Below are 22,992 nucleotides of genomic sequence, written 5' to 3'. Positions count from 1 at the left end.
GCTGAATAGACTGGGATTTTTTCCTCTGGAGCGTAGAAGGCTGAGGGGTAGAAGTCTGTAAAATATAGAAGTCTGTAAAATAATCAGCTCAATCGTCAATATCTTTCCCCAAAGGTAGGGGAGTCTAAAGCTAGAGGGCATAGATTTAAGGTGAGAGGGCAGAAATGAGAAAGTGTCTGGAGGGGAATTTTTTCACACAGAGGGTGGTGAGTGTCTGGAACAAGCTGCCAGAGGTAGTAGTAGAGGTGGGTACAATTTTGTCTTTTAAAAAGCGTTTAGACAGTTACATGGGTAAGATGGGTATAGAGGGATGTGGGCCAGATGTGGTCAATTGAGATTAGTTTAGGGGTTTAAAAGAAAGGCAGCATGGACAAGTTGGGCCGAAGGGCCTGATTCCATGCTGTAAACTCCATGACTCTATGTAGCTGTCTAACATACAAGAGTTATTCTGCTCCCTACTTGTGATTCAACTTATTTGACAAAAGGACAATGAAGAATATAGTAGAACAAAACAAGTTCTGTAGCATATTTTATTTTCTCTCTTGTCCTTTAACTCAGTAACTTATCATGTAGATGCAAAGTAAATTCATATCAGGTCTACAGAATTCAGGGGTCAAATCTGAGCACAGATCTTTACCAAGTCCAGCCAACTCTAGAGCTATTTAAAAATAGCAGGTGGGACTCAATTCTGTGACTCCCCCCCCCCCCGGCAATTCCTGTCAGCAATCTTTTATTGGTGTTGGTTAAGGGTAGCAATCCCTCACTCCTTACTCCTGACCTGGCTGGCTCCATTGTAGGGCTGGACATCTCATAGCAAATCGCACATCCTCCTCCCCATCCTTCAATCCCTGTCCCCAATCTTTGTGGAGTCAGGCCAGCTTCTGAACAAATTGTGATCCAAGAGTCACGTACTGAATTACAGAATCTTTTGAAAGCAAAACTCTTACTTATACCCCTTCCATGCCACCCCCACGTTCCTTCCATACCATCTTCCAGTCTATTCACCCAGGATGGGGCGATCAAAGCTGGCCTAGCCAGCAACTTCCATTTTCTGTAAATGGATGATAAAAAAGTATGCATTATGTACTGAACCAATGAACCATATAATGAAAATGGCAAGGGTTGAAATACTGAGGGAAGAAAGCACCCATTTAGAAATCTGCTTTAAAAAAAACTGTCGTTCGCTACAGTCCTATCAAAGTGTCAGTAAGACTTGGCAATTACAATATCAGAAGTTTTATCCACTTAACATCTCTTAATCTTGTCCAAATAAACATACAGACATTGACAAAAGAGAAACAAAGAAAGGATAACTCATTATAATCTCAAAGTTGTCACTCAAGCAAAATAAACATTCCACTTTAGTTAGTCCAAACAGATCCCTGCTGGGTTAATACATCTGAGAGGCTTGGGCATGAATATGGCATGGGGACTGAGTGTGAGGGCTGAAGACTAGAAGTCCTAACTGCTTTTAACACAACTGGGATGTAGCTCCAGAGAATGGAGGTTAAGCAGCCTCCCTCAGGACTCATCTCATCTCTCCACGGCCAACTATCATCTGTTTCTGGGGCTGATGCGCCTGACTCAATCCTGCTCCCACCTCTCTGAACTGATGATTGCACATACTAAGGCTCTGCAATAAACTGAGGCATGCCTGTCAACTCATGATATTTCCTGACTTAAGCTACCGGGCTGATGTCAAGTACTTCTTTCAAAGAAATTGTAAAGACATTGCACGTAAATCTTCACTATGGTTAAGTTTTATTTTGTCCAAGGAGAAAGGTGTCAAGAAAGCTAACTTACCTTCTCAGCGAGAACAGAGGTCGGGCACTCCGCGCTACCTGCCTTGGCAATAAAAATCCACTGCTTATTGCCCGACTCAAGAACAGCTTCTTCCCTGCTGCCATCAGTCTTTGGAATGGACCTATCTTGCATTAAGTTGATCTTTCTCTACACCCTAGCTATGACCGTAACACTATATTCTGCACTCTCTCCTTTCATTCTCTATGAACGGTATGCTCCGTCTGTGTAAGGCACAAGGAGCAATACTTTTCACTGTATGCTAATGCATGTGACAATAATAAATCAAATCAGTTAAACAGTCCCATTCCAGAACAAAACTAATGGAGAATCAAACTGTGGTTAAACAATAGTAGTACGGCAATTTAGCTGATGTTTGATATCTTAATTAAGATCAGGTGTAGATGATGTACTGTCCATATTATGAATGCAACCTTGTGTTCAATAACAAAATGCTTCATGAGTGAAGTGAAATACATCAAACTACTTCATTTGAACATTGGCAAGGAGCTACTAACATTGCACAACAGGATTGTATATATGAAATATATCCCACAGATATACTCTGGCTTGCCCAGTCACAGCTCCAATAAATTAATTTAAAATTTTTGGATCAGTATAATTTGGGTTATAGTTGTAGCAATATTGCATTATGCATTGCGTCAAAATTACCATATTCTTGGAATTTTATTTACTGCCCAATTAGCAAACTTGGTTAGTCATATGTTTTAGCTATAAACTGGTTTGAACCAGATTGTGACAGTTATCATGCCTAGGTTGTGAGTAGTCACAAGAGAATTGTTGGAATAAGATACTGAACAGTAAGGAAGCTAATGAATAAATTTCAAAATGATTTACTACACAACTGCACAAATGAAAGATCTTACATATTCCAGAAAAGGGATTTTCCTATCAACACTTTCACAACTGCGGTGTCCTCTCTGCTTTTTCTTCAGCTCAATCAGAAAATGCTCCAATGTAAAACCAAGTTTAATGTTTCATTTTCCTACGTTCATCAGTTCACATGAAAAAACATTGATACCTTACACCCTGGAATCGGGAACAGTTGGTGGAAAAAGGAGCACTGCACAACCAACACTGACACCAAGTCGTTTGTTAAAATAAAAATAAGCCTAATATGATCAGGGTTTATATTCACTTTCATAGTTAAGTGGATTTATGTAATCTGCCACTGCAGTTCCAATTTCGCAAATAACTACCAGTAATAAAGAAATCAGCATTTCAGCATCACAGGTTCCAACAATCTTCAACACGAACATGTACAAAAATGACACAAACGCTCCACATTTTCAAAGATGATTACTTCCATCTGACATTCTGAAGCCCACTAAAATGTCAAAGATTTCTATCATTATCATTCTCTCTTTCCATGGCCAGTCAGTACCTGTGATAATGAAAATTGCCTTCACTCTTACAATAGTTGCAGCTACACCATTTGTAGAACTTGGTATGGTGTGGTAAAGAAAAATAAAGTCAAATTCTAACAAAGTAAAATTTATCACGCTCGAAAGAAATTTGAAACATACATTTTATATTTTAGCTGCTATTTAGCAAGAAAGTACAGAATGCCTTATGCCAAATTTGCATGACTTCAGAATACTTAAAAACGAATTGAAATTGAAATTCATCAGCAAATTTGCTGGAAGTCATTTCATTTTTAGCTTTGTTGCATATAAGATTTCTTGATTTCTTGGACGTCTGACTCATTCATGCCTTTCCTGTTATCAGGTCAGTCAGTGCTCGCATATAACTCTCATAATATACACTGATAAAAGGAATATTTTTTAAAAACTTACTTTTAGGGCAATCTGATGTGTAGCTGGCTTTCCCCTGAATGTAGTAATGAGAATCACACTTCATTGTTAGGACAGACTCACCACTCCTCGTCGCCGTATCGTGCTTCCTCTTAGCAGGTGGGTTCTTTTACAAACATTAATAATTTACCGTCCATTATTGTCACCCAATAGACTTGAGAAAAGCATCTCTGCAAGTCCCCTACCAAGCTATCAACTTCCTAATGGAACAATAAATGTCATTTTGCTCGGCTAATGTACATCCTTTGTTCGATTCAAAGACTGCCCATCTCCATTGGAAATAGATTTGCTATGCGAGAAGTGTAATGCTAACTAGATTTGGATGCATCTAAATAACTGAAAAGCGCTCTGGCATATAAATCCACCATGTCTGCTAAGATCAAAACAATAAATTTGTTTTTGTTCCTTAGCATTGAAGGTTGCTAACAACACAATTGAGAGGTTTACTCCTTTTACAACCTGCACATTTGTGCGAAAATTAGTCGGGCAAATGTGCGGCACGGTAGCACGGTAGTTAGCTCTGCTGCTTCACAGCGCCAGAGATCTGGGTTTGATTCCTGGCTTGGGTCACTGTCTGTGTGGAATTTGCACATTTTCCTCGTGTTTGTGTGGGTTTCCTCCGAGTGCTCAGTTTCCTCCCACAGTCCAAAGATGTGTGGGTTAGGTTGATTGGCCATGCTAAAATTGCCCCTTCGTATACTGAGATGCGTAGGTTAGCGGGATTAACGGGTAAATATGTAGGGATATGGGGGTAGGGCCTGGGTGGGATTGTGGTCGGTGCAGACTTGATCTTTCTGCACTGTATGGTTTCTATGGTTTGTATGATTCTATGAAATGTGGTTCACTTAAGGGGAAGAAAAATCTTCAGAAAGCTCTACGAGCAGCTTATCTTCAAGGAGATAAGAGCCCTGACACACTACAAAAGAGTAATGCAAATCCAGGAAGTAAATGTCCTCTCCAGTCACCAATGTCACACAGCAGCTCTGGAGAGAAGGAATTCCAAAATGCTGAGCTAAGAGGTTCAAATATTTTTTGATAACAAATTCGACATTATATAGGTTGAGACCAATATTGGCATATAGTGTTACTTCCTTTTTATGTCATGATTTTCTTTTCAATCTAGACATACTCAACTTGCGATGTTTGAATAATAAATTCTGAATCTGGTGGCATTTGCCCATTTTGGTTTTGATCTGAGGTTTTTGTTATGTTCAATAGAACTGTCCGAGAAAGAGTCCTAGGATTTACTTCTAAAAGATGAAACAAAAACTGCATGCTTTAAGAGAGGACTCATCCTTTGATCATTCGTACATTTAATCATGTTTTAAAAACATGGGAAAGTAAACACACTTACATTTATAGTTGGGAAACATTCATTCTGTAGCTAATACAATTATGCTGTACAGCCAGTTCACTAGCAGCTGGTCTTTTCTGGGAGCTACGTTTTATTTCAATTTAATGCACAAGGTGGGAACTTTAAGCCAGCGGGGAACGACAGCTCATCTATCAGACGGAATGGACAATGAATCCATGCAACTCAAGGAGGAGGCAAGCCTATGAGAGAACTTGGCACAGGATAACCAACTCTGGGTGAAAAAAGGGGTACTGACAAGACAGAGCACAGGGGTGGGAGGGCAATGTGGATGCTGGTGGCAAGATCATAGCAGCAGAGGAAATCTGGCCTGACTCTGCCATCGCAGCTGTATGAACAGACTTGGCTACTGCCACCACTGGCTGGTTTCCCCAACTCCAAAACACCCTCTATACAGAACCACCCACCTGCTGAGGCCAAACACAGAGAGGGGAGTGCTGGCCAGAGCTCTCCCCTGGATGTGCACATATGCAGCAGCACAGTGTGCATGGCCAGTGAGGGAAGATGCTGCAATAGAAGAACTCCAAGGTAATAGATCCTGGAAGGACTCAGGATGTTGGGTTGAAAGCTTAATTATAAAACGTTCCCAGAAAAATCCAGGACGGCTGGTCATCCTGAACTGCCAGGCAATGTTGGCATGAACATGGGGCCAGGTGGGCAAGCCTAAAAAAAAACAGTGCCACAACACTGTGCCTGTTAAATTTCTCTCAGTCAGCTGGTGAAGGAGACCAAAAGCCAACCTTTACTCAGTTTTATATTTGTTCACAAACATGTAGCTCCTAACTTTATAACCCACTACACCAATGTCAATAAAGTTCTCTCTGTGTACAAGTAGTTATCCAATGAACGCCTCCCGCCTGTAGACACAATTTCAATTTATACAATTAGCAGTGGTGTCACGCCAATGGACCACAACTGTTGTTTTTAGGATTCCAGTTGGTCCACTCAATGTCTAATACCAATGGACAAAGCAAATCACCATCACTGCTCATCAATGCCTGAAAATTGTGCCAGAGTCCTGAAAATGATAGAGGGCCCCCAATTAGCCCAGTAATACAAAGAATACAAAGAACAACACAGCACGGGAAACAGGCCCTTCGGCCCTACAAGCCCACGCTGCCCATTTTAACATTTAGTGACTGCCTCGTTCCCATCCTTCTTCTATCTACGGCTTTTGTCTACACCTCTTGGATTCCACAATAAAGGGGTGCAAATTTAGAGAATTATATGCGCAACAGGTAAAGGGAGGTCTAATTTCGGGACAATTTGTTAACACCAATCAGCCTAAAAGCACATTTTTGGGGTGTGAGAGGAAACCGGAGCACCCGGAGAAAACCCACACAAGCACGGGGAGAATGTACAAACTCCCACAGACACCGACCCAAGTCGGAGATCCCACCCAGGTCCGTGTATCTGCACAGCAAACAGTAATAGTCACTGAGCTGTCGTGTTGCCCGTCAGTTGGTCTAGTTTAAGCATACACTAACGACGTGAAGCATGAGGCAACTCTCGAAGCAACATCCAAGAGCAGCCCTCGCATGACCCACCATGTGTATGCCCCTGTTGGTCAACAAGGCAGACCGAATTACCTGTGAATGTATAAAAAAGAGGCATCAATAAACATACACAGCCTATACAGACATTCATGGAAGATCCCCAGAAGCTCAATTGTAAGAGACAGGTGGGCTATAACATATGTTGGACGGCCCAAAGGAATCTATTGATTCCCAGGAACGTCCTGAGGCTCTTGATCCTTAACTAGAACATTCTTTTGTATCCCTCCATCTCTAGTCTGCTCATGTGCCTATCTAGGTAAACCTTAAACAACTCTAGTGTGCCTGCCTCCACCACCCTACTCAACAGTGCATTCCAAGCCTCCACAACCCTCTGTGTGAAAAACCTCCCTCTAACATCTGAATTATACCTCACCCCTCTAACCCTAAGCCCATGGCCCCTCGTGATTTTCGTACCCAACCTGAGAAAAGCTTCCCACTGTTCACTCTATCTATACCCTTCATAATCTTATACACCTCTATTCGGTCTCCCTCATTCTCTGTCTTTCCAGGGAGAACAGCCCCAATTTGCCCTATCTCTCCTCATAGCTAAGACCTTCCATACCAGGCAGCATCCTGGTAAACCTCCTCTGCACTCTCTCCAGGGTCTCCATGCCTTCCCAGTAGTGCGGCAATCAGAACTGGACGCAGTACTCCAAATGCAGTCTAACCAACGTTCTATACAACTGCAACATTAGACACCAACTTTTATACTCTATATCCCTTCGTATAAAGGCAAACATACCATATGCCTTCTTCACCACCTTCTCCACCTGTACTGCCAACTTCAAGGACTTGTGAGCTTGCACCATAAAATAGTTGGATACTTGGCCACCCACTGCAGAAATTCCAGTTGATAATATACAACTAATATTTTAAGATGACACCCTCTCGATGTTTTATTATTCTTGCTCATCCCTGAACATTGACTATGATAAAATCATTTCAATCTGATTTACAGGCCCACGCCCACAGATAACTCAATGGATACAAAAATTAAAATACAAGACACTGAGCAAATGATAGAGACAGAGAGTGTGGCTAACAACTGTTCAGCAAATTATTTTTGGCTGGACGGGTCAGAATATGCTTCATGCTTATTATGATTTGCATGCTTGTTGAAACAGTCCCTTCAGCTGGTGCCATTTCACAGTGATACCTGTCACCAACCTAACATCAACATCAGTCATGCATCTATCGTTTTGGATCTGAAATTCTTCTGGGAACCAGTTACAAGGAAACCCAAAAAATTAGGCCAAGGTATCACCCAGATTTTCCTCCCCAAGTATACATAGAAACACAGTAGAAAGAGAGATTGAACGTGTGTCAGTGATAATATCTAAAATGCAAAAGGGCACTTTTAATCCCTCTTACTTGATACTAATTTAGCTAATCCTCTGCCTGATGGAAAAAACAGCTAACTGCAGACAATTATTTTAAGTGTAAATCACAGGCATGATTGCATATGGCTACCCTTCATTGAGTTAGACCTTTTCCATAGTTTTTAAAATCTAGTTGCAGCGAGGGAATTTAAGTCCCCTGTAGAGATCTTGGAAGAGCGCCAACAGGGAGTCACACACCTTGCATCTGCCCAGTGCTCTGAACAATGCAGTTCATTCCGAGATCTTCCCAAATAATCCAATGAAAGTGGTCACTCTCCACATGGGCAGGAAGCAGGATCCAACAAACCAAAGCAATGTTTAGACTGCCCTTTCCTGGCTGTTCACATCTGATATTCCAACTCCAACTAGAATGCTCCAAAACCATATCCAGCATCCCAGAAATAACACTAAAACACTTGAATATAGAGTCAATAGCATCTACATCGTGATGGGGGTTCAGTTAATTTTGGTGCTGGCAGCATGGGCTGTACAGAAATCAAAAGCCACTTCACTGAGACCACTGTCAGCCTGACAATGCACTGATAAAGCAGTTCTCTGCTTCTTCATCCAAGTGGTAATTCTTCCTGAATGATCCGAAACAGTGGGCGTTTGTACACTTGTTGACGGCAGGTTCAGAGCTCCCACACAATCCTGTCTTCGTCTAATGCATGCACACATAAATTTGATCTTTTCTGAAGATTATGGATTATGTGAGGAATTTAGCTCTGATATTTCCCTTTCACATCCACTGGATGTAGGCCAAATGCAGCGCTCTGAGCTACACAGCACAAACTATGGGTCAAACTGACATCTATTTTAGAATGTGCGGCTCATATCACATTAGGAATGCATTTGCCCAACTGGCTATCATGGGAACTAAAAGAAATCACAAGCTACTTTAGCAATGTCCCAACTCTCCTCCAAGTTATAGCTATAGGCTACATCATTAATTGAGATCGTTTTGAGAGATGATAATTGAGACAATGAAGATGAAGGAAAAATAAGCATTTTAATCCAAGTTTTAACTTGGCATTGACCCAATCATCAGAACACTCAAGCTCTCAGTGGATACCTTTATCCAATCAGTTTGACTAGATTTGTGCCCAAATCCACAAGATAAATTGCCAGTGTCTAACCCATTGTGTGACTCAGTCTTTTGATTCTCAATACTTGGAAAACACAGCAAAAAAAAAAAATCCCTTTGTAATCAATATGTGGACAAATTACAAGCTATGTATCACAACTGACAGTCTTCCCCAATGATTATGGGTTGGCAGTTACAATTTTTCACAGTTTATAAGACCAGAACATTCAGTGAAAACTTCAAAATGTACGAGAGATTAAAGGCTATTTGGATAAAATGAAAAATGAATTGTCCTCCTCATTTGGGTAAAACAAATAAAAATACCAGGTTTCTACAGCAAATTTAATTAGTATCTGTATCTGATAAATGTAAATAGGTATCTTAGTCTCTTTGAGTCAGTAATTTATCATCTCACTTTGTGGCATCATACTCCTGCTTCAGACAAGCTATCCCTTGTAGTTTCTGGGCCTTCTTTCAAAGATACATTACTGAGCCATTCACTGTATTTTTTGGTGTACTTATTCTGTAATTGTTTTTACATTATATTCGTATACAGGGACAATCGAAAACTATATAGGAAATAGACTCTCCTGACAGATTAATTACACCATAAGACATCGGAGCAGAATTAGGCCACTCAGCCCATCCAGTGTGCTCCACCATTCAATTATGGCTGATATTTTTCTCATCCCCATTCTCCTGCCTTTTCCTCAATAACCCCTAACCCCCTTATTAATCAAGGACTTATCTATCTCTGTCTTAAAGACACTCAATGACCTGGTCTCCACAGCCTTCTGTGGCAAAAAGTTCCACAGATTCACCACTCTCTGGCTGAAGAAATTTCTCCTCATCTCTGTTTTAAAGGATCGTCCCTTTAACCTGAGGTCATACCTTCTGGTTCGAGTTTTTCTGCTAGCGGAAACATCCTCTCCACGTCCACTCTATCCAGGCCTCGCAGTGTCCTCTACTGCGAGGCCTGGATAGAGTGGATGTGGAGAGGATGTTTCCACTAGTAGGAAAACTAGAACCAGACGGTATGACCTCAGGTTAAAGGGACGATCCTTTAAAACAGAGTTGAGGAGGAATTTCTTCAGCCAGAGAGTGGTGAATCTGTGGAACTTTTTTATTATATAAAAATAATTATTTTAATGTTTTTCATTTATCCTTTTGTAGAATTTTCTTATAGATGTAATCTATGAAGTGATTACAAAAAAAAGTGAAATTATTTGAATTAACCTCATGAATCGGCATCATGTCAAATTAGAAACTGATTGAAAAATCTATCCGCGACCTTAATGACAAAAGATCTTATTAGCAAAGCACAACACTACTCTGAAGGAATTTTGTTCCTTCACATGGGATCTTGCTATACTTTTTTTAATTCATGGGACATGGACATCGCTGGCTGGACAGCATTTATTGCCCATCCCTAGTTACCCTAGGGAGGGCAGTCGAGAGTCAACCACATTGTTATGGCTCTGGAGTCGCATGTAGGCCAGACCAGGTGAGGACAACAGATTTCCTTCCCTAAAGGAAATTAGTGAACCTGATGGGATTTTGCAACAATCAACAATGGTTTCATGGTCATCAGTATCATAGAATCCCTACAGTACAGAAAGAGGTCATTTGGTCCATCGCACCTGCAACAATCCCACCCAGGCCTTATCACCATTACCACACGTATTTATACTGCTAATCCCCCTGATACTAAGGTCAATTTAGCATGGCCAATCATCCTAACTCACACATCTTTAAGTAGATTCTTAATTCCAGATTTTTTTTATTGAATTCAAATTCCACCATCTGCTTTGGTGGGATTTGAATCGAAGTCCCCAGAATATTAGCTGAGTTTCTGGATTAATAGTCCAGCAATAATACCGTAAGGCCATCACCTCCCCATTTAAACAACCTAATCCCAATCAGTTAGGCCTTTGACAAGGTTCCTCATGGCAGACTGGTGCAGAAGGTGAAGTCACATGGGATCAGAGATGAGCAGGCAAGGTGAACGCAGAGGGTAGCAGTGGAAGGGTGCATTTCTGAATGGAGGGCTGTGACAAGTGGATCAGTGCTGAGATCTTTGCTGTTTGTAATATAAATGATTTGGAGGAAAATATAACTGGTTTGATTAGTAAGTTTGTGGATGACACAAAGGTTGGTGGATTTGTGGATAGCAGTGAGGACCATCAGAGGATACAGCAGGAGATAGATCAGTTGGAGGCTTAGGCGGAGAGATGGCAGATGGAGTTTAATTTGGATAAATGTGGGGAAATGCACAAGGTCTAATATAGATAGGAAATATACAGTAAATGACAGAACCCTTAAGAGTATTGATAGGTAGAGGGATCTGGGTGTACAGGTACACAGGTCACTGAAAGTGGCAATGCAGGTGGAGAAGGTAGTCAAGAAGGCATATGGCATACTTGCCTTCATTGGCCGGGGCATTGAGTTTAAAAGTTGGCAAATCATGTTGCAGCTTTATAGAACCTTAGTTCGGCCTCACATGGAATATAATGTTCAATTCTTGTCGCCACACTACCAGAAGGATGTGGAGGTTTTGGAGATTGTACAGAGAAGATTTACCAGGATGTTGCCCAGTATGGAGGGCATTAGCTATGAGGAGAGACTGGAGAAACTTGCTTTGTTCTCACTGGGACAACAGAGGTTGAGGGGTGACCTGATAGAAATCTATAAGACTATGAGGGGCATGGAGAGAGTGGACAATCAGAAACTTTCTCCTAGGGTGAAAGAGTCAATTGCTAGGGGGCATAGGTTTAAAGTGCAAAGGGCAAGGTTTGAAGGAGATTTACGAGGCAAGTTTTTTTCTTACACAGAGGGTGATAGGTGCCTGGAACTCGCTGCCGGAGGAAGTAGTGGAAGCTGATACAGTAGTGACCTTTAAGAGGCATCTTGACAAATACGTGGATAGGATGGAATAGAGGGATACGGTCCCCGGAAGAGTCGGGGGTTTTAGTTCAGTCGGGCAGCATAGTCGGCACAGGCTTGGAGAGCCGAAGAGCCTGTTCCTGTGCTGTAATTTTCTTCATTCTTTTGTTTACTGACCAATTTCTTTTGATAACTAATACATTTTTAGAAAGTAATTGCAAATTATCTTTTGCCTTAAACTGCTTACTTAAAAAGGTTACACTAAATAAAGGTCTTCCATTCAAAGTTAACATGACTAAGTATTTAATTTAGTATCTTTTCAATGTGTACAATGTACATTATTTTGCAACTGATGTCATTAGTCTGTAAAAAGTTTTCCTCAAGTAGAATAATTATGTTGACCAGAAAAGCCTGTAAAATTAATTACCATGTTTGATAAAGTTTGAATCTACAGCTCTTGAGTCACTGAAGAAAGTATACTTCACAATTTGTTAGTCTGACAAAGTATATGTAATTTTATTGCATTTTATAGCGTCCAAGTTATGCAAAGCAAAACTTAAATCAAGAACATGTACACTGAAGGGACTCAAGTCTTTATTTTGTCCCACATTCACGCTGAGAATTATTGACAATTCAATGAGTAGTGATGTATGCTTACTTTGCAATGTAATCACTGCAAAAAAAGTCTTACTTTTTCATCTGTCCATTTCGTCACCAGCATATTTAATGTACTGGTTCACACCAATTTTCAGCTTCCTCCCCCACGCCCCCTAATTAAATAAATTGTGCACTTAATGATTGAGGCTATTGTTTTAAATTACTCCCATCAATGGCACCACCAACAACCAACATTTAACCAAAAAAACTTCATTAGCATCACCACTGATGGAGAGAACATAATTGTGATAAATATAAGACATAGGAGCAGAATTAGGCCATTTGGCCCATTGAGTCTGCTCCTCCATCCAATCATGGCCTTTTTCCCATAACCTTTGATCCCCTTACCAATCAAGAACCTATCTGTCTCGGTCTTACAAAAAAGCCTTGGGATTCTCCTTGATCCTGTTTGTTAAAGACATTTAATAGCCCGTTTTAGCACTCCTAATTCCACGTTTAAGTTCTCTCCTATTTTCATGGTCCTCCTCAAGAGCTTTGTCAGTTTTTAGATGCCTGGACCTATCATATGCTTCCTTTTTCCATTTGACAGAGCTTACAATTTCCCTTGCATCTATGGGTACATGACTAGTGAGGAAAGAAGGGGATAAAACCGTATAACAGCAGAAGGTTTTTTTTTAGTTAGGGCATCATGATCAGCACAAGCTTGGAGGGCCATAGGGCCTGTTCCTGCACTGTACGTTTCTTTGTAATATAAGCAGTTTCCATTCTGAATGAGAAAACATGAATTCAGGACAGAAAGTATGATTTAAAATGTGAATTCAGTCTTGGCATGCTGTAATCTTCACCTGTGGGTCTTGACTCACTTTGTACAACACAATAGACCATACGATATAGCAGCAGAATTAGGCCATTTGACCCATTGAGTCTACTCCACCATTCAATCATGGCTGCCATGCCTCTTCCCCATAACATTTGATCCCCTTACCAATCAAGAACCTATCTATGTCTTAAATATACTCAATGACTTGGCCTTCACAGCTTTCTGCGGCAATGAATTCCATAGATTCACCTCTCTCTGGCTAGAGAAATTCCTCCTCATTTCTGTTCTAAAGGGTCATCCCATCATTCTGAGCCTGTATCCTCAGATCGTAGCCTTGTTTACTAATGGAAACATCTTTCCCATGTCCATTCTACCCAGGCCTCAGTATTTTGCAAGTTTCAATAGAAGATCAATTGGTCTCTCTACTCTCCCTCATTCTATGTCAGGCATACGCACGATTGCAGCACAGAGAAAGGGTGACAAGTGGAAAGACAGGGAACGAGAAAGGTGACAAGGGGAAAGACAGAAATATTCAAGATGCAAAGATAATAGGGAAAAGCATCTCAGTCACATACTGACATCAAGAATCCAAAGATAATAGAGGTGGACAGATATAGACAGGCATTTTTTTTTGCCCATGAGTATACATACAGATACATTCTCAAATCATAACCTGTATTTAAATTTCTGAGTCTTTTCGCTACTACCAGAGAGACACAATGACCTAATTTTTGTTCATAACAAATCGTCAACTGTCCAAATATCTAACCGCAATCCCTCGAACTCCATCTCTTCCAGCCCCAGCCATTGCTGTGTCTTCACCATACTCTCCAGTCTTCCCCTCTCTGAGGCAGGGCATGCAGTTCTCAGCAAAGGAATCAGCTTTGTATCCTTACGTCCCCACTTCAATGAATTCCAAGTTCGACATGATGTTGAACTCTTCTTCCATTGCCTTCATCTCCGTGCCCCTTTCTTTGGGCAAGAGTCCTCCCCCTGTTCCACAGAGTCTTTCAAGTGCCTCCAACATTCTGCCTCCAATTGGACACCCCCACCAGTACAATTACCTGCCCTCATTCTCTTCATTGGGAACCACCTTCATTTTTGTCCAAATATCTAAAGCTGTCCACTCATCTCTAACAGCAGTGAATTTGTTTTTCTAAAGACAAAAATGAATCAAATTTAAAACAAAATCATTATTTAGGGGCCAGAATCTATACCCTCACTTAGCTGGCACATTAATGTATGCTTGTAGTTGTGCCATACTTGTAAATGGTGGTCCTAAGCCAATTTGGATATAATGTAGTTTCCAGTCAGATCAGAGACAGGTGCGTAGGTAAACATTTTTAAAGCAGTTCTTTAGTTATAGATGTGAAGTCTGGCTGACATCCTACACACACTCATTGTGACTTGAATATTAACACGTTCCCTGATGTTTCTCAGTTAGATCCAAACCATCTGGAAAACATTCCCTTTAGTCTCTCAAATACTGGCAACTATAATCCAGTCTTTCAATCTGTTTTCTAACACCCCAAGGATTCTAAAGCCAGTATGGCAATACGGATATCAGATTTTTTAAACACGAGAACGGGGGCCGGATTTGCAAAAAGCAGCAGCTACTGGGATCTCTGGTGCCAACTAATTTCCAGAGTAAGCTACTCCTTCAATCCCAAAAGCTGCAATTCTATACAAATCCCAACCACCTTTGTTTTGTTGCCATGGTTAAGCATTTATTTTACGTACAATTCTGCCACATTTCCTGAAATGTGGAGAAATCAGTCCAGCAGCTGAAAATAAAAACTAATTGGAATGGCCCATTTCTTAGGCCAGTGATGAGCTATCCAATATTTCATTTCATTTTAATTTTGAGGGACAGTCTTAATGCAAGCATTTCACCTGGTCACTCCAATTAAGAAAACAGGCTAAGCTTTCATATTTTGTCTGAAGCTTGCCTAGAAAATTGGCTCGGGGAACTTCTTTTTAAACCAAGAGGAGCTGATTTATAGGGCTGCAGGTCTCAGTGTCAGAAACAAAGCAGCTGCTTGAAGAGATGCAAAAAAATTACAACTCGCATCCAATTTATCTACACCATACGCAAGAGCAAAGCATAAAGCAAGGCGAGTAGGAATAGGACAAGAGGGCATTTTGATCTTAAGACAGATGAAAGACACCTTCAAACTATAAATTTTGAAAAAGGCAAGGTAGTCTATTCGACTTGCACACAAGCATTATATTACTAGTGCATTAAATAAGTGCAACAGACTTCAGGCATTTGTGACAGTAAGTCCAGCTCTGAAACCAAATTAAGCAAAAATTAATAAACTGGGCCTTGGGATTCAAGCCTTTATTGCAACAATCCATCAAGCGTTTTCTTTCATGGTGCCGTTTGAAACTATGAAGGTGGAATGGAATGGAGATGGAATGGAATGGAATTGGAAGCTATGGTGTTCAGAATCTGGAAATTCACCAAAACAAGTCGAACAGGATCACAATCTACAATTAAAACCACTGAATTCATCACAAAACTATAAAGTTTGATTAAGCGCCAGAAGTTGATTATAATTTTGTTGACAAGATTGGTAACAGGAGTTTGCACATTCTCGGTGTCTGCGTGGGTTTCCTCCGGGTGATCCTGTCTCTTCCCACAGTCCAAAGATGTGCAGGTTAGGTTGATTAGCCAGGGTGAATTGTCCCTTAGTGTTAGGGGGACCAACAGGGCAACTATGTGGGGTTATGGGGATAGGGCCTGGGTGGGATTGCTATCGGCGCAAGCTCGATGGGCTGAATGCAGCTTTCTGCACTGTAGGGATTTAAGAACATAAGAACATAAGAAATATGGCCTTCATAGCGAGGGGGATTGAATATAAAAGTAGGGAGGTCTTGCTGCAGCTGTATAGGGCATTGGTGAGGCCGCAGCTGGAGTACTGTGTGCAGTTTTGGGCGCCGCACCTGCGCAAGGATATTTTGGCCCTGGAGGGAGTGCAGAGGAGGTTTACTAGGCTGATACCGGAGTTGAGGGGATTGAGCTATGAGGAGAGGCTGAATAAACTAGGCTTGTACTCGTTAGAGTTTAGAAGAATGAGGGGAGATCTCATTGAGACGTATAAGATGATGAATGGGATGGATAGGATAGAGGTGGAGAGACTCTTCCCGCTCAAAAAAGACAGTAGGACTAGGGGGCACAGCCTCAAGATAAAGGGGAGGCGGTTTAGAACGGAGTTGAGGAGGAACTTCTTCACTCAAAGGGTGGTGAATCTCTGGAATTCTCTGCCCGTTGAAGTGGTGGAGGCTGTCTCGCTAAATATTTTTAAGAAGCGGGTTGATGGGTTCTTGATAAGAGAGGGGATTAAGGGTTATGGGGAGAGGGCGGGAAAGTGGAACTGAGCTACAACAGATCAGCCATGATCTTATTGAATGGCGGGGCAGGCTCGAAGGGCTAGATGGCCTACTCCTGCTCCTATTTCTTATGTTCTTATGTTATGTTCTTAAATAGGAGCAGGAGTAGGCCATTTAGCCCTTCGAGCCTGCCCCGCCATTCAATAAGATCATGGCTGATCTGTCGTGGCTCAGTTCCACATTCCCGCCCTCTCCCCATAACCCTTAATCCCCTTGCCTATCAAAAACCTATCAACCCGCGTCTTAAAAATATTTAGCGAGGCAGCCTCCACCTCTTCAACGGGCAGAGAATTCCAGAGATTCACCACCCTTTGAGTGAAGAAGTTCCTCCTCAACTCCGTTCTAAACCACCCCCCCTTTATCTTGAGGCTGTGCCCCCTAGTCCTACTGTCCTTTCTGAGCAGGAAGAGTCTCTCCACCTCTATCCTATCCATCCCATTCATCATCTTATACGTCTCAATGAGATCTCCCCTCATTCTTCTAAACTCTAACGAGTACAAGCCTAGTTTATTCAGCCTCTCCTCATAGCTCAACCCCTTCAGCTCCGGTATCAGCCTAGTAAACCTCCTCTGCACTCCCTCCAAGGCCAAAATATCCTTGCGTAAGTACGGCGACCAAAACTGCACACAGTACTCCAGCTGCGGCCTCACCAATGCCCTAAACAGCCGCAGCAAGACCTCCCTACTTTTATATTCAATCCCCCTCGCTATGAAGGCCAGCATCCCATTCGCCTTCCTGACCACCTGCTGCACCTGCAGGCTGGGTTTTTGCGACTCATGCACAAGGACCCCAAGGTCCCTGTGCACCGTCGCTTGCTGCAGTTTTTCGCCACGTAAGTAATAGTCCTTCCTACCACTATTCCTACCAAAGTGGACCACCTCACACTTGCCAACATTAAATTCCATTTGCCAGTTCCTGGCCCATTCGCCCAGCCTGTCTAGATCCTTCTGCAGACTCTCCACACCCTCCGCGCAATTTGCTGTTCCACCAATCTTGGTGTCATCAGCAAATTTCGACACCATACACTCGGTTCCCTCCTCCAGATCATCTATATAAATGGTAAATAGCTGAGGCCCCAGCACCGACCCCTGGGGCACTCCACTAGTCACCAACCGCCAATCCGAATTGCACCCATTAACCCCCACTCTCTGCCCCCTATTTGACAACCAATCCTCTATCCACGCTAACACCCTACCCCCAATTCCATGCCCCCTTACCTTCTGCAATAACCTCTTCTGAGGTACCTTGTCAAACGCCTTCTGAAAATCAAGAAAGACCACATCCACCGGCTCTCCTCTATCCACCGCCCTAGACACATCCTCATAGAACTCCAATAAATTTGTCAGACATGACTTCCCCTTAACGAAACCGTGCTGCGTCTGCTCCATCAAGCAATTCCCCTCAAGATGCCTCGCAATTTCCTCCTTGATGACGGATTCTAACATTTTACCCACAACAGACGTTAAACTAACCAGCCTATAATTCCCTGCCTTTTGCCTGGCACCCTTCTTAAACAACGGCGAAACATTAGCCGCTTTCCAATCTTCCGGCACTTCCCCGGAATCCAGCGGTGTTTGGAAAATAACCACCAAGGCATCCACTATCACCTCCGCCATTTCTTTACAGGATTTATAGGAACACAAATGAATGGAAAAGAGTGGTAAAGTATGGTGGACCCAATTACTCAGATATACATACCATAAAGGAATCAGTGGCAAATGATTGGGTTTAGCCCATTAAATTATCAGCAATTCTCAATTTAAATGCAGCTTATGCCAAATGAAAACGTAATGCAACAGTTAAAAGTAATTCACTATGTTTAAGGGACGGCACGGTAGCACAGTAGTTAGCGCTGCTGCCTCCCAGCGTCAAGGACCCAAGTTCAATTCCGGCCTTGGGCGGCTGTTTGTGTGGAGTTTCCATGTTCTCCCCCTGTCTGTGTGGGTTTCCTCTGGGTGCTCTGGTTTCCTCCCACAGTCCAAAGATGTGCAGATTAACTAAATTGGTCATGCTAAATTGCCCCTTAGTGTCTGGAGATTAAGAACATAAGAAATAGGAGCAGGAGTAGGCCATCTGGCCCTTCGAGCCTGCCCCGCCATTCAATAAGATCATGGCTGATCTGTCGTGGCTCAGTTCCACTTTCCCGCCCTCTCCCCATAACCCTTAATCCCCTCTCTTATCAAAAACCCATCAACCCGCTTCTTAAAAATATTTAGCGAGGTAGCCTCCACCACTTCAACGGGCAGAGAATTCCAGAGATTCACCACCCTTTGAGTGAAGAAGTTCCTCCTCAACTCCGTTCTAAACCGCCCCCCCTTTATCTTGAGGCTGTGCCCCCTAGTCCTACTGTCTTTTTTGAGCGGGAAGAGTCTCTCCACCTCTATCCTATCCATCCCATTCATCATCTTATACGTCTCAATGAGATCTCCCCTCATTCTTCTAAACTCTAACGAGTACAAGCCTAGTTTATTCAGCCTCTCCTCATAGCTCAACCCCCTCAACTCCGGTATCAGGAGTAAATATGTCAGGTTCCAGGCTAAGATCTGGGTTGGATTGTGGTCACTGCAGACTCGATGGGCCAAATGGCCTCTTCTGCACTGTAGGGATTCTATGATCTATGAAGTGTAATTCACAAAGACTGAAAGCCATCCCAGCACCAACTTATTAAATGTATTTTTAAAAATCATTACATAAGTTCATTAGAAGGAGAAGAAGAAAGAATGAGCTCATAATTAACTTAGTTTTACAGAACTAGATATTGCAATGACAAACCGAGATCTACTGTGATTGCAGGGATAAAATAAATAAATGTCACAACCGTTACCATGATAGATGGTTTCTTACATTTGGAAAAATGGCTGCTATGCTCTTGATAAGATGTCCCTGTGCAAAGAGAACGCAGCTGGCACAATTATTTTTGAAACGGAAAATATAGCAAAATATTCCAAGAAATTCACAATCTGTGCACTCAAGCAATTATTCCCTCTTTGTTCAATAGGTGATCTTGTTCTGGGCCACATTCTTTGTCAGAAATGTTGTCCAAGTCAAAATATTGAAAGTTCAAGAGGAGGCCAGCCAAAGTGCTACATGTCAGAGATATTACTTCTTGGATGAGGCAATAACTTGAGGCCTCATTTATTCAACATCCACATATATACATACATACACAATATTCCAAAGTAATATAAATTTGCCAGTGCATTTCTGAAGAACTTCATGATTATTGCCCTGAGCAGTCAAATATACTCGGCAAAATATTTGAATGAAGGAAAAATATATTACCTCACCATTTTAATGGTCTTCATTCTTTGAAATTTCAACATACACTAAAGTTCCTGCCACTTGATGCCTCAAATGGCTTTGAGCAATTTTGCTTGATTCTCCTGTTTTTATACACCTGGATAGAACCTTTCCTTTCATAACCTGGGGCACTGACTTAGAGGTGTCACAGTAAATAACCCTCTGCATGTTAACTTAATAAAACTACCACAATTAACTGCCAACTTCACAATGTTATTCTTTTGTTGCATCCCTTCTTATTTTTAAGTGTGTGCAGTGATCACCAATCCAGGCAGTAGCTTCCACAGTGGCTAAATGGAAATCTTGGAGCTCCCCACTGAATATCGTCAGGGGACAGTCTTCAGTAATGAGTCATTGATTGGGTGACACCACAGCTACAGTCCAGGTTTCCAGCAAGGCCCTGCTTCTGCCAGTTTTCTGCTAAAAGGCCTCGGCCAGTGCAGAAACGATTGAGGGGTGCCCAGTGTTGGTGTGGCAGGCTGAAGCCGGGTGTGGGGTCTATGATGAGGAAGTGGTTTTTAATGGTGGCGTGTTGGCTCCATTCCTGTTACTGCAGGGTCTCTGCTGTTATTCCTTGGCACGGTGGTCAAGAAGGTTCATTGGAAAGGTCCTTGTGTAGTGGCAGGCTTGGGTTGATATAGACTTTCTCCAGAAGCTTTCTTGTTGCAATTTCCCTTCTTATGTGAGGGCCATGGGATGTTGCTGAGCATGGGGAGCCAGGTGGATCTGAGCTGATCGGAGGGTATCTGAAATGTTACACATTATTCTGTTGAGCTGGGTATCAACAAGCCAGCTTGAGTTGAGTTGTACCATCCTGGTGCACAGTCCTCTGCAGTTGAGTAGAAGATGGCAAGAGCAGAAGTTCTTAAGGATTGAGCATCTGCACCCCATGAAGAGCCAGAAAGTTTGCATTCATGTTTTGCTCTTTGCTGCTGCATTACTCATTGTTATTTTTGTATGTCAGTATTCGGTCAAAGATAACATCAAGACAATTGAGATGATATTTGTGATTCAGCCTCTTGCCATTCACGGTGATGTTAAGTTCCTTCTTGGAGCTGGCATGGTAGAGACGGAATATACTGGGGACGGTTCAGTTACTGTCTTACAGTAGCCAGCCAGCTTTACCACATCATTGTTTAGTGTTGCCGCTAGCCTAGAAAACAGCCAAGTCCGAGAGGCACAGCAGGTATCGTCAGAATAGATAGTACTTCTGAAACAGGGTTGAAGGCAGATTGCTGATATGGAAATTGAAAAGGTTGGACTTTCCTTTCCTTTAGTTAGCCTTTTTCCAGTCAAAAAGAATCAAGATGAAAACGTAACATATTTTCACATCAAGGCAAAGTCACAACTAAAACTTCTCAATGGTTTTTTTCCAAAAAATACTTCTTTTTCCGCAAAAAATACATTAGTCTAAATCATAATGAAAACTTCCATGTTTGGGAAAATTTCCCCACTTGCACAATCCCATGAATATCATTCTGCAGAAAAGGGTGGATGCATTTCCCATATCACGCTTAAAAGGGCCATGACGAGCAATTGCGAAATGTCCTTAATTATCACTAACTGCCTCATAAATCAAGTACCTCTCAGGCAGTGTATTGAATAAATTTTAGACGGAATGGATATGGGTTGTTTCTTTTCAGATATGACGGACATAGGGTGGGATCGAAATAAATATGGGACTTTATGAAATAGTAAGATTAATGTTATGATTAGTACATGATGGAAAGGATTTATACAAGTATATAACAGTAGAGTATCAAGCAAAATAGTAAAATTGCTCAAAGCCACTAAAGGCAACAAATGGGCAGATGTTGAATTTCCACAGAAAGAAGACCACTAAGACATTGAGGCAAAATAGTTTCCCTTTATTCACAGAATCCCTGCAGTACAGAAAAAGACCATTTGGCCCATCGAGTCTGTACGACCATTATTCCACACAGGGCTTCTTCTTGCAATGCCACACATTTACCCTGCTAATTCCCCTGACACTAGGGTCAATTTAGCAAGGCCAATCAACCTAACCCACACATCTTTGGAGTCTGGGCAGAAACTGGAGCACCCAGAGGGAACCCACACAGGCACGAGGAGAACATGCAAACTCCACACAGATAGTGAAGCGAGGCCGGAATTGAACCTGGGACCCTAGCGCTGTGAGGCAGCAGTGCCAGTGTCACCCTACTTCAAATAGGAACACAGCAGGACACTGTAAAAACTAGCAATGGCTTTACAAAGGTGTATATGGTTGAATCATCGGTACTCCTGATACAGTGAGACCAAAACAACGTTTGTTAGAAGTAGCTCAATTACTCCACGTGGTTGCCTTACCAAAAGCTCCCGCTGTGCTATGACCAATTCTTCCACCAACTTTGTCTTTCCTATACATCCTCCTCTGACCTGCCAGAAAGTGAATCAAGACAATGGATTCTATTATGCAATTTTCATTTGATTTATCAAAGTTAGTGAGAATCAAAATAAAGCTTTGTACTATGTATGCCCTGTCAGCTATGTCCTTCAACAGGCTTACTGCTAGACAACCTTCATTCACTAATTGTCCATCCATGGGATATTAATTGTCAGAGGTGAAACCAGTGCAGTTTCCTCACTTGCTAACCCAGAGACAATGAGACAATGAGGAATGAGACAAAATATGCCACGGTCAGGATTATACCACTACTCTGCAAACCACAACAACATACAAAGGTAGATGAATCTCCATCGACCAAGAAAAAATATACCTACACCAACACAAGGAAACTGTTCTGGATTTTATAAATGCCACACTGTTATGCTTATTTTCATGCTTTACGACAGAGATAATCTCATACCCTTCACTTTACGGTATTAGTGGTCCCCTGAAGTCCAAAGCAGCCTTGCAGTCCCAGTTTTTAAATTAATGCAGTGATAATAGCAGTTTTCCCCCCTTTATTATATACTAAAAGTTTTGATCAT

The 22,992-nt window shown here is 41.9% G+C and overlaps 1 protein-coding gene across 8 annotated transcripts in view; it reads right to left on the bottom strand.

Annotated features, from left to right (window-relative positions):
- The window catches only part of peak1 (pseudopodium-enriched atypical kinase 1), a 218,879-nt gene that overhangs the window by 120,840 nt on the left and 75,047 nt on the right, over positions 1-22,992 (bottom strand). For 2 of the 8 annotated variants that reach the window (XM_080216215.1, XM_080216213.1), the window contains one exon: positions 22,369-22,437. The exons of the other annotated variants lie outside the window; for them this stretch is intronic. The gene's annotated coding sequence lies outside the window, so the exon portion shown is untranslated. The remainder of the gene's footprint in view (positions 1-22,368; positions 22,438-22,992) is intronic. 8 annotated transcript variants of the gene reach the window in all.

Source organism: Carcharhinus amblyrhynchos, chromosome 32, assembly GCF_965287045.1.
Source record: "Carcharhinus amblyrhynchos chromosome 32, sCarAmb.v2.hapA, whole genome shotgun sequence".
In the NCBI taxonomy this organism is placed as follows: Eukaryota; Metazoa; Chordata; class Chondrichthyes; order Carcharhiniformes; family Carcharhinidae; genus Carcharhinus; species Carcharhinus amblyrhynchos.
This window is presented reverse-complemented; position numbering and strand designations above follow the sequence as displayed.